This window comes from Arachis ipaensis, chromosome B9, assembly GCF_059453495.1.
Source record: "Arachis ipaensis isolate K30076 ecotype BB chromosome B9, ASM5945349v1, whole genome shotgun sequence".
Taxonomy (NCBI): domain Eukaryota; kingdom Viridiplantae; phylum Streptophyta; class Magnoliopsida; order Fabales; family Fabaceae; genus Arachis; species Arachis ipaensis.
Genome location: NC_142444.1, coordinates 52,434,076 through 52,446,659, shown reverse-complemented (window position 1 = coordinate 52,446,659; position 12,584 = coordinate 52,434,076). Strand labels below are relative to the sequence as shown.

At 39.3% G+C, this 12,584-nt stretch overlaps 2 non-coding genes across 2 annotated transcripts; one reads left to right on the top strand and one right to left on the bottom strand.

The window, feature by feature from the left end:
* Positions 1 to 3,163: 3,163 nt before the first annotated feature.
* Positions 3,164 to 3,267, bottom strand: LOC148544655 (small nucleolar RNA R71). Its single transcript, XR_015900384.1, has one exon. It is a non-coding gene; the product is annotated as a small nucleolar RNA R71 (small nucleolar RNA).
* An 8,299-nt stretch (positions 3,268 to 11,566) lies between these two features.
* On the top strand, positions 11,567 to 11,674 carry LOC148544654 (small nucleolar RNA R71). The gene has a single exon (XR_015901698.1). It is a non-coding gene; the product is annotated as a small nucleolar RNA R71 (small nucleolar RNA).
* The last annotated feature ends 910 nt before the right edge of the window (positions 11,675 to 12,584 follow it).

Genomic DNA, 12,584 nt, shown 5'->3' with positions numbered 1-12,584 from the left:
GTGGTATAAGCTAGATTGATGGCAGCATTCATGAGAGTCCGGAAAGTCTAAACCTTGTCTGTGGTATTCCGAGTAGGACTCTGGGATTGAATGACTGTGACGAACTTCAAACTCGCGAGTGCTGGGCGTAGTGACAGACGCAAAAGGAGGGTGAATCCTATTCCAGTATGATCGAGAACCTCAGATGATTAGCCGTGCTGTGACAGAGCATTTGGACCATTTTCACAAGAGGATGGGATGCAGCCATTGACAAGGGTGATGCCTCCAGACGATTAACCATGCAGTGACAGCGCATCGGACCATTTTCCAGAGAGGATAAAAAGTAGCCATTGACAACGGTGATGTCCTTACATAAAGCCAGCCATGGAAAGGAGTAAGACTGATTGGATGAAGACAGCAGGAAAGCAGAGCTTCAGAGGAACGAAAGCATCTCTATACACTTATCTGAAATTCTCACCAATGATATACATAAGTGTTTCTATCCTTATTTTCTATCTATTTATTATTTATGTTCGAAAACTCCATAACTATTTGATATCCGCCTGACTGAGATTTACAAGGTGACCATAGCTTGCTTCAAGCCGACAATCTCCGTGGGATCGACCCTTACTCACGTAAGGTTTATTACTTGGACGACCCAGTGCACTTGCTGGTTAGTTGTATCGAAGCTGTGAATGAAAAACGATTTATTAAGACATGCGTACAGAGTTTCTGGCGCCGTTGCCTGAGATCACAATTTCATGCACCAAGTTTTTGGCGCCGTTGCCGGGGATTGTTCGAGTTTGAACAACTGACGGTTCATCTTGTTGCTCAGATTAGGTAATTTTCTTTTTGTTTTATTTTCAAAAAAAAAAATTCAAAAATCTTTCAAAAATTTCTCCTTTGTTTTCGAAAAAAAAAATATTTAAAATAAAAATGTTTTAAAAAATATATTTTTCTTCAGAACTTTTAAGAATGAATTCTAGTGTTTCATGAAGCATGTTGAAGCCTGGCTGGCTGTAAAGCCATATCTAATTCTTCTAGATAGGGAATGTCAGGCGTGTCATGTCTGAGTTACATACTAAAGCTTGGCTGGCTATTAAGCCATGCCTGACCCTTTGATTGGAGCTTTAGACTAAAGAGCATAAGATTCCTGGAATTCATATTAAAAATTTTGGAATCCTTATTTTTCTTTTTCAAAATGATTTTCAAAAAAATTAAAAGAAAATACAAACAAAATCATAAAATCATAAAAATCAAAAATATTTCATGTTTCTTGTTTGAGTCTTGAGTCAAGTTGAAAGTTTGGTGTCAATTGCATATTCATCTTGCATTTTTCAAAAAATTCATGCATTCATAGTGTTCTTCATGATCTTCAAGTTGTTCTTGGTAAGTCTTCTTGTTTGATCTTGATGTTTTCATGTTTTGTGTCTTTTCTTGTTTTTCATATGCATTCTTGCATTCATAGTGTCTATACATGAAAAATTTTTAAGTTTGGTATCTTCCATGTTTTCTTTGCATTAAAAATTTTCAAAAAAATAAGTTCTTGATGTTCATCTTGACATTCAAAGTGTTCTTGGTGTTCATCTTGACATTCATAGCATTCTTGCATGCATTCATTGTTTTGATCCAAAATTTTCATGCATTGAGTCTTTTTCATGTTTTTCTCTCTCATCATAAAAAATTTCAAAAATCAAAAAAATATCTTCCCCTTTTTCTTCTCATAAATTTGAAAATTAGATTTGACTTTTTCAAAAAATTTTAAAATCCAATTGTTTCTTATGAGTCAAATCAAATTTTAAATTTAATTTAAAAATCTTATCTTTTTCAAAATCTTTTTCAAAAATCAAATCTTTTTCATTTTTCTCATTTAAATTCAAAAATTAAAATTTTAAAAATATTTTTCAAAAATCTTTTTCTTATCTTTATCTCCTAATTTTCGAAAATAACATCATCAATTAATGTTTTGATTCAAAAATTTTAAGTTTGTTACTTACTTGTTAAGAAAGATTCAAACTTTGAGTTCTAGAATCATATCTTGTGATTTCTTGTGAATCAAGTCATTAATTGTGATTTTAAAAATCAAATATTTTTCAAAACTAATTTCAATCATATCTTTTTAAAAATATCTTTTTATCTTATCTTTTTCAAAATTTGATTTTAAAATATCCTTTCTAACTTCTTATCTTCTTATCTTTTAAAAATTGATTTTCAAATTTGTTTCAACTAACTAACTAACTTTTTGTTTGTTTCTTATCTTTTTCAAAACTACCTAACTAACTCTCTCTCTCTCTAATTTTCGAAAATATCTTCCCTCTTTTTCAAAATTTCTTTTTAATTAATTAATTATTTTAATTTTTTATTTTAATTTTCGAAAAAAAAATTACTAACCTTTTTCAAAAACTATTTTCGAAAATCACTAACTCTTTTTCAAAAATAATTTTCGAAAATTCTCCTTCTCTCTCATCTCCTTCTATTTTATTTATTCATCTACTAACATCTCTCCCTCACTCCCCAAAAAAAATCCGAACCCTCTCTCTCTCTGAGTTCAAATTTTCTCTTCTTCTTTTCTTCTACTCACATAAGGGAACCTCTATACTTGGGCAAAAAGGATCCCTATTATTATTATTTTTCTGTCCCTCTTTTTCATATGAGCAGGAGCAAGGACAAGAATATTCTTGTTGAAGCAGATCCAGAACCTGAAAGGACTCTGAAGAGGAAACTAAGAGAAGCTAAATTACAACAATCCAGCAAGCACCTTTTAGAAATTTTCGAACAAGAAGAGGAGATGGCAGCCGAAAATAATAATAATACAAGGAGGATGCTTGGTGACTTTACTGCACCTAATTACAATTTACATGGAAGAAGCATCTCCATTCCTGCCATTGGAGCAAACAATTTTGAGCTGAAACCTCAATTAGTTTCTTTGATGCAGCAGAACTGCAAGTTTCATGGACTTCCATCTGAAGATCCTTTTCAGTTCTTAACTGAATTCTTGCAGATATGTGATACTGTTAAGACTAATGGAGTAGATCCTGAAGTCTACAGGCTCATGCTTTTCCCTTTTGCTGTAAGAGACAGAGCTAGAGTGTGGTTGGACTCTCAACCCAAAGATAGCCTGAACTCTTGGGATAAGCTGGTCAAGGCTTTCTTAGCCAAGTTCTTTCCTCCTCAAAAGATGAGTAAGCTTAGAGTGGATGTTCGGACCTTCAGACAGAAAGAAGGTGAATCCCTCTATGAAGCTTGGGAGAGATACAAAGGACTGACCAAAAAGTGTCATTCTAACATGCTTTCAGAATGGACCATCCTGGATATATTCTATGATGGTCTATCTGAATTGGCTAAAATGTCATTGGATACTTCTGCAGGTGGATCCATTCACTTAAAGAAAATGCCTGCAGAAGCTCAAGAACTCATTGACATGGTTGCTAATAACCAGTTCATGTACACTTTTGAGAGGAATCCTGTGAGTAATGGGACGCCTATGAAGAAGGGAGTTCTTGAAATTGATACTCTGAATGCCATATTGGCTCAGAATAAAATATTGACTCAGCAAGTCAATATGATTTTTCAGAGTCTGAATGGAATGCAAGCTGCATCCAACAGTACTCAAGAGGCGCCTTCTGAAGAAGAGGCCTATGATCCTGAGAACCCTGCAATAGCAGAGGTAAATTATATGGGTGAACCTTATGGAAACACCTATAACCCCTCATGGAGAAATCACCCAAATCTCTCATGGAAGGATCAACAAAGGCCCCAACAAGGCTTTAATAATGGTGGAAGAAATAGGTTTAACAATAGTAAACCTTTTCCATCATCCACTCAGCAACAGACAGAGAACTCTGAACAAAATACATCTAATTTAGCAAACTTAGTCTCTGATCTATCTAAGGCCACTGTAAGTTTCATGAATGAAACAAGGTCCTCCATTAGAAATTTGGAGGCACAAGTTGGCCAGCTGAGTAAAAGGATCACTGAAATCCCTCCTAGTACTCTCCCAAGCAATACAGAAGAAAATCCAAAAGGAGAGTGCAAGGCCATTGACATAGTCAACACGGCCGAACCTGGGGAGGAAGAGGAGGACGTAAATCCCAGTGAGGAAGACCTCCTGGGACGTCCAGTGAACAATAAGGAGTTTCCCTTTGAGGAACCAAAGGAATCTGAGACTCATCTAGAGACCATAGAGATTCCATTGAACCTCCTTATGCCATTCATTAGCTCTGATGAGTATTCCTCTTCTGAAGAGAATGAGGATGTTACTGAAGAGCAAGCTGCCAAGTTTCTTGGTGCAATCATGAATCTGAATGCCAAGTTATTTGGTATTGAGACTTGGGAGGATGAACCTCCCTTGTTCACCAATGAACTAAGTGATCTGGATCAACTGACATTGCCTCAGAAGAAACAGGATCCTGGAAAGTTATTAATACCTTGTACCATAGGCACCATGACCTTTGAGAAGGCTCTATGTGACCTTGGGTCAGGGATAAACCTCATGCCCCTCTCTGTAATAGAGAAACTGGGAATCTTTGGGGTGCAAGCTGCTAAAATCTCATTAGAGATGGCAGACAATTCAAGAAAACTGGCTTATGAACAAGTTGAGGACGTGTTAGTAAAGGTTGAAGGCCTTTACATTCCTGCTGATTTCATAATCCTTGATACTGGGAAGGATGAGGATGAATCCATCATCCTTGGAAGACCTTTTCTAGCCACAGCAAGAGCTGTGATTGATGTTGACAGAGGTGAATTAGTCCTTCAATTGAATGAGGACTCCCTTGTGTTTACAACTCAAGGTTACCCTTCTGTAAACATGGAAAAGAGGCATAGTAAGCTTCTCTCAAAACAGAGTCAATCAGAGCCCCCACAGTCAAACTCTAAGTTTGGTGTTGGGAGGCCACAACCAAACTCTAAGTTTGGTGTTGGGAAGTCTCAACAAAGCTCTGAACATCTGTGAGGCTCCATGAGAGCCCACTGTCAAGCTATTGACATTAAAGAAGCGCTTGTTGGGAGGCAACCCAATTTTTATTTATCTAATTTTATTTTTCTTGTTCTTTCATGTTTTATTAGGTTTATGATCATGTGGAGTCACAAAATAAATATAAAAATTGAAAATGGAATCAAAAACAGCAGAAGAAAAATCACACCCTGGAGGAAGACCTTACTAGCGTTTAAACGCCAGTAAGAAGCATCTGGCTGGCGTTCAACGCCAGAACAGAGCATGGTTCTGGCGCTGAACGCCCAAAATGGGCAGCATCTGGGCGTTTGAACGCCAGAATTGCATCCTGGAGAAGAGCTGGTGCTGAACGCCCAAAACAAGCATGGTTCTGGCATTCAACACCAGAAATGGGCAACAAATGGGCGTTCAACGCACAGAACAAGCAGCAATCTGGCGCTAAACGCCCAGAGTTGTGTGCAAGGGCATTTTGCATGCCTAATTTGGTGCAAGGTTGTAAATCCTTGAACACCTCAGGATCTGTGGACCCCACAGGATCACCTCAGGATCTGTGGACCCCACAAGATCCCCACCTACCTCCACTCACTTCTTCTCACCCCTCTTTCACAAAATCCCATAAACACTCTTCTCCAAAACTCTTCACCAATCACCTCAATCTCTCTTCCCTATCACCACTTCACCACTCACATCCATTCACTCTTCCCCATAAACCTACCTCATAAACTCCACCTACCTTCAAAATTCAAAATCATTTTCCCACCCAAACCCACCCTATATGGCCGAAATTAACCCCCCTCCTTTCCCTATATATAGCCCTCCATTCTTCTTCATTTTCACACAACACAACCCTCTCTTCCCCTTCTTGGCCGTATACACCTCTCCCCCCTCTCCTCCATATTTTCTTCTTCTTCTTCATCTATTCTTTCTTCTCTTGCTCGAGGGCGAGCAATATTCTAAGTTTGGTGTGGTAAAAGCATAAGCTTTTTGTTTTTCCATTACCATTGATGGCACCCAAGACCGGAGAATCCTCTAGAAAAGGGAAAGGGAAGACAAAAGCTTCCACCTCCGAGTCATGGGAGATGGAAAGATTCATCTCCAAAGCTCATCAAGACCACTTCTATGATGTTGTGGTCAAGAAGAAGGTGATCCCCGAGGTCCCTTTCAAGCTCAAGAAGAATGAGTATCCGGAGATCCGACATGAAATCCAAAGAAGAGGTTGGGAAGTTCTAACAAACCCCATCCAACAAGTCGGCATCCTAATGGTTCAAGAGTTCTATGCCAATGCATGGATCACTAGGAACCATGATCAAAGTAAGAACCCAAACCCAAAGAATTATATTACAATGGTACGGGGAAAATACTTAGATTTTAGTCCGGAAAATGTGAGGTTGGCGTTTAACTTGCCTATGATGCAAGGAGATGCACGCCCCTACACTAGAAGGGTCAACTTTAATCAAAGGTTGGACCAAGTCCTCATGGACATATGTGTGGAATGAGCTCAATGGAAGATTGACTCCAAAGGCAAGCCGGTTCAACTAAGAAGACTGGACCTCAAGCCTGTGGCTAGAGGATGGTTGGAGTTCATCCAACGCTCCATCATCCCCACTAGCAACCGATCTGAAGTTACTGTGGATTGAGCCATCATGATTCATAGCATCATGATTGGAGAGGAAGTAGAAGTTCATGAAGTCATCTCCCTTGAGTTCTACAAAATAGCCGAAAAGCCCTCTCCTGGGGCAAGGCTAGCTTTTCCTCATCTTATTTGCCATCTATGTTACTCAGCTGGAGCTTTCATAGAAGGAGACATTCCCATTGAGGAAGAGAAGCCCATCACTAAGAAAAGGATGGAGCAAGCAAGAGAGCCCATTCATGGATCTCAAGAGACGCATGAAGCTCATCACCATGAGATCCCGGAGATGCCTCAAATGTATTTTCCTCCACAAAACTATTGAGAGCAAATCAATACCTCCCTAGGAGAATTAAGTTCCAACATGGGACAATGAAGGGTGGAACATCAAGAGCACTCCATCATCCTTCATGAAATAAGAGAAGATCAAAAAGTAATGAGGGAGGAGCAACAAAGACAAGGAAGAGACATAGAAGAGCTCAAGGACATCATTGGTTCCTCAAGAAGGAAACGCCACCATCACTAAGGTGGACTCATTCCTTGTTCTTACATTCTCTGTTTTTCGTTTTCTCTATGTTAAGTGCTTATCCATGTTTGTGTCTTCATTACATGATCATTAGTATTTAGTAACTTTGTCTTAAAGTTATGAATGTCCTATGAATCCATCACCTCTCTTAAATGAAAAATGTTTTAATTCAAAAGAACAAGAAATACATGAGTTTCGAATTTATCCTTGAACTTAGTTTAATTAAATTGATGTGGTGACAATGCTTCTTATTTTCTGAATGAATGCTTGAACAGTGCATATATCTTTTGAAGTTGTTGTTTAAGAATGTTAAATATGTTGGCTCTTGAAAGAATGATGATAAGGAGACATGTTATTTGATAATATGAAAAATCATAAAAATGATTCTTGAAGCAAGAAAAAGCAGCAAGGAACAAAGCTTGCAGAAAAAAAAAAATATAGGCGAAAAAAAAAAGAAAAAGCAAGCAGTAAAAGCCAAAAGCTCTTAAAACCAAGAGGCAAGAGCAAAGAGCAAATAACCCTTAAAACCAAAAGGCAAGGGTAAATAAAAAGGATCCCAAGGCTTTGAGCAGCAGTGGATAGGAGGGCCTAAAGGAATAAAATCTTGGCCTAAGCGGCTAAACCAAGCTGTCCCTAACCATGTGCTTGTGGCGTGAAGGTGTCAAGTGAAAACTTGAGACTGAGCGGTTAAAGTCAAAGTCCAAAGCAAAAGAAGAGTGTGCTTAAGAACCCTGGACACCTCTAATTGGGGACTTTAGCAAAGCTGAGTCACAATCTGAAAAGGTTCACCCAATTATGTGTCTGTGGCATTTATGTATCCGGTGGTAATACTGGAAAACAAAGTGCTTAGGGCCACGGCCAAGACTCATAAAATAGCTGTGTTCAAGAATCATCATACTGAACTAGGAGAATCAATAACACTATCTGAACTCTGAGTTCCTATAGATGCCAATCATTCTGAACTTCAATGGATAAAGTGAGATGCCAAAACTATTCAAGAGGCAAAAAGCTACAAGTCCCGCTCATTTAATTGGAGCTATGTTTCATTGATAGTTTGGAATTTATAGTATATTCTCTTCTTTTTATCCTATTTGATTTTCAGTTGCTTGGGGACAAGCAACAATTTAAGTTTGGTGTTGTGATGAGCGGATAATTTATACGCTTTTTGGCACTATTTTTAGTATGTTTTTAGTAGAATCTGTATACTTTTAGGGATGTTTTCATTATTTTTTATGTTAAATTCACATTTCTGGACTTTACTATGAGTTTGTATGTTCTTCTGTGATTTCAGGTATTTTCTGGCTGAAATTGAGGGACTTGAGCAAAAATCAGATTCAGAGGTTGAAGAAGGACTGCTGATGCTGTTGGATTCTAACCTCCTTGCACTCAAAGTGGATTTTCTGGAGTTACAGAACTCAAAATGGCGCGCTTCTAATTGCGTTGGAAAGTAGACATCCAGGGCTTTCCATCAATATATAATAGTACATACTTTGGCCGAGTTTAGATGACGTAAAAGGGCGTTGAACGCCAGTTCTACGCTGCTGTCTGGAGTTAAACGCCAGAAACACGTCACAAGCCAGAGTTGAACGCCAGAAATACGTTACAAACTGGCGTTCAACTCCAAGATTGACCTCTTCACGTGTAACATTCAAGCTCAGCCCAAGCACACACCAAGTGGGCCCCGGAAGTGGATTTATGCATCAATTACTTACTTCTGTAAACCCTAGTAACTAGTTTAGTATAAATAGGACTATTTACTATTGTATTAGACATCCTGGGACATTTTGTTCTTAGATCATGGGGGCTGGCCATTCGGCCATGCCTGAACCTTTCACTTATGTATTTTCAACGATAGAGTTTCTGCACTCCATAGATTAAGGTATGAAGCTCTGCTATTCCTCAAAGATTAATGCAAAGTACTACTGTTTTTCTATTCAATTCAACTTATTCCTCTTCTAAGATATTCATTCGCACTTCAACCTGAATGTGATGAACGTGACAATCATCTTCATTCCACTACAAACGCGTCCCTGACAACCACTTCCGTTCCACCTTAGATTGATGGCGGCATTCATGAGAGTCCAGAAAGTCTAAACCTTGTCTGTGGTATTCCGAGTAGGACTCTGGGATTGAATGACTGTGATGAACTTCAAACTCACGAGTTCTGGGCGTAGTGACAGACGCAAAAGGAGGGTGAATCCTATTCCAGTATGATCGAGAACCTCAGATGATTAGCCGTGCTGTGACAGAGCATTTGGACCATTTTCACAAGAGGATGGGATGCAGCCATTGACAAGGGTGATGCCTCCAGACGATTAGCCATGCAGTGACAGCGCATCGGACCATTTTCCAGAGAAGATAAAAAGTAGCCATTGACAACGGTGATGTCCTTACATAAAGCCAGCCATGGAAAGGAGTAAGACTGATTGGATGAAGACAGCAGGAAAGCAGAGGTTCAGAGGAACGAAAGCATCTCTATACACTTATCTGAAATTCTCACCAATGATATACATAAGTGTTTCTATCCTTATTTTCTATCTATTTATTATTTATGTTCGAAAACTCCATAACTATTTGATATCCGCCTGACTGAGATTTACAAGGTGACCATAGCTTGCTTCAAGCCGACAATCTCCGTGGGATCGACCCTTACTCACGTAAGGTTTATTACTTGGACGACCTAGTGCACTTGCTGGTTAGTTGTATCGAAGTTGTGAATGAAAAACGATTTATTAAGACGTGCGTATAGAGTTTCTGGCGCCGTTGCCTGAGATCACAATTTCGTGCACCAGAATGCATCCAGCTTGAACTTTGAAGTCTTCAGGAATGGTCTTCCAAGCAGGATTGATGATGGTCTTCCTGAGTCATTAGAGGGCATTTCCAAGATGTAGAAATCAATGAGAAACGTGAGCCCCTTAATGCTCACTAGTACATCTTCAGCAATTCTAACTACTGTAATAATACTTTTATCTGCTAACACAAAACGAGCTGCTGACCTTTTTAAGGGAGAGAGCCTTAGAGTATCATATATGGACAAAGGCATTATACTAACACATGCTCCTCAATCACACATACAGTCAGAAAATATCACACCTCTAATGGTACAACTAACCATACATGTATCTGGATCACTACATTTTTCAGGTATATTTCCCATTAAAGCAGATATAGAACTACCTAAAGGAATAGTTTCTAATTCCTTAATTTTATCTTTATGTATGCACAAATCTTTTAGAAACTTTACGTATTTAGGTACCTGTTGAATAATATCAAAAAGGGGAACAGTTACCTCGACCTCTTTGAATATTTCTACCATTTTGGGGTCAAGTTCCATCTGTTTTCTGGGTTTCCTTGCAAGTTGTGGAAATGGAATAGGAGGGGCGCGATTTGTAGCTTCAGCATCCCTTGGTGCTTCATTCTGTGGTTGAGCTTCTTCTTCTTCAACTATTTCTTGTACGTCCTCTTCTTCTTCAGCTTCTTCCACTTCCACCACATCCTCTGTTGGCACGTTTTCTGGTGGGTTTGGCTCCTCATGGTTCCTCTCCTGCAGTGTGGTTCCAGACCTTAGAGTGATGAAATTGATGCCACCCTTGGGATTAGGCAGTGGTTGAGAAGGAATTCCATTAGAGCTTGAAGGTTCATGTGTGGAATTAAGTGAGGAATCCATCCAGAAAACGAGAGCTTGTAAAGTGGCGGTTAAGCCATTCAGACTAGAATTCAGTTGAGCATGCATGTCTTGTTGTCCTTGTGCAAGAGAACGGAGCATCTCATCATTTGATGAGGAATTAGAATAAGCATTCTGAGAAACTTGTTGTTAGGTTTGCTGGGGTCCTTGTGATTGTCTTAGGTAAGGTGCTCTGTAAGGTTGGTTCTGATTCTGCTGTCTGTTGTTGTTATTATTATTCCACCTCTAGTTTCCATTATTGTCTCTGCCTCCTCTGTTAAAGTTATCCCTCCAGCCATGGTTAGAGTTATCTCTCCAACCTTGGTTGGAATTGTCCTGCCATCCATGGCTATTGTTGCCACCTTGTTGATTGTATCCTTGATTTGGGCGGTCATGGAAGTTGTGAGTGGCTGCCATAGTGTTGTCTTCCTGGAGCTGTGGGCATTCATCAGTATAATGACTATAATCAGCATAGATCCCTCATACTCTTTGTGGAACTAACTATTGGCTTTGTTGTGGTGAAGGTTGAGGTTGTTGCGCTTGTTGTTGATTCAACTGCATCTGCTTCAGTAGGTTGGTCATTTCACATATACTTTGGGAGAGAGCAGTAGTCTCTTTGCTAGTGGAAATCTCTACAACAGCTTTGGGGTTGCGCCTCTGTCTGTGATTTCTAGTGGACTCAGCTAAGTCGCTGATCAGTTGCGATGCTTCATCTGCGGTTTTGTACTTTTTCAGAGAACCATTACTGGCACCTTCCAGTGTAGTTTTATCCTGGGGGTTCATGCCTTGGGTGAAGTAGCTGATCAATACTAGTTTACCAATCATGTGATGGGGACATGCATCCAGGAGATTGTTGAAGCGCTCCCAATATTCAAAGAGAGTCTCTGATTCACCTTGAACAATGCAGGAGATCTCTTTTCTCAGTCTATCTGTGACTTCAGCTGGGAAGTATTTTTCCAAAAATTCTCTTCTGAGTGTATTCCAGTTGATAACAGTTGCTTCAGGTTGGGAGTAGTACCACTCCCTCGCTTTTCCCTCAAGAGAAAATGGGAAAGCGGTTAACAGAATAGAAGTTTCATCTGCACCATGACGCCTAACAGTAGAACAGGCTGTCTAGAAATCCCTAAGGTGCTTGATAGGCTCTTGAGCAGGTAAGCCATGAAACTTGGACATCAAGTTGATCAGTGCAGTTTTTAGTTCAAAATCTGTAGGTGCAGTTGGGTGATGCACTTGATACGGCTGCAGTGTAAAATCTGGGGCTCCTGCCTCCTGGAGAGTAATCCTCCTAGGTGCTGCCATGTTTCTTGCACGTAAATCAACTGGATCAGTAGTAAATGAGCTTGTCTCGCTCTCAGATGGCGGCTCAGATTCACCCTCAGATAAGACTGGTGAATTGATAATAACAAATTCACCACCCTCAGAGGCTAACCGACGTCGAGTTCGTCTAATATGTGAAAAAGTTCTTTCAGTTTCAGGATCAAATGGGACTAAACTCGGATCAGGCAATGAACGCGTCATTCAATGAGAAAGACATGTAACTCATGGTAACAGAAATAAAAATAAAATATGTAAATAAAAATAAAATATATACACTAATTAATAATTTAGCACACTATTGCAACTCCCCGGCAACGGCGCCAAAAATTGATGCGTGGCAGAAGTTAACCAATTTAGAGATTTCAATTAAGAGACAGCGTTGCATGTATAGCTCTTAACCAGCTAAGATCTGCCTCACCAATTTAAAAAGGGTTGTCACAAATTTTAGAAATAAAATACTGGGAGTATGAGTCCCAGGTCGTCTCCCAACGAGTTGCAGACAAGAGTGCTATTTTATTAA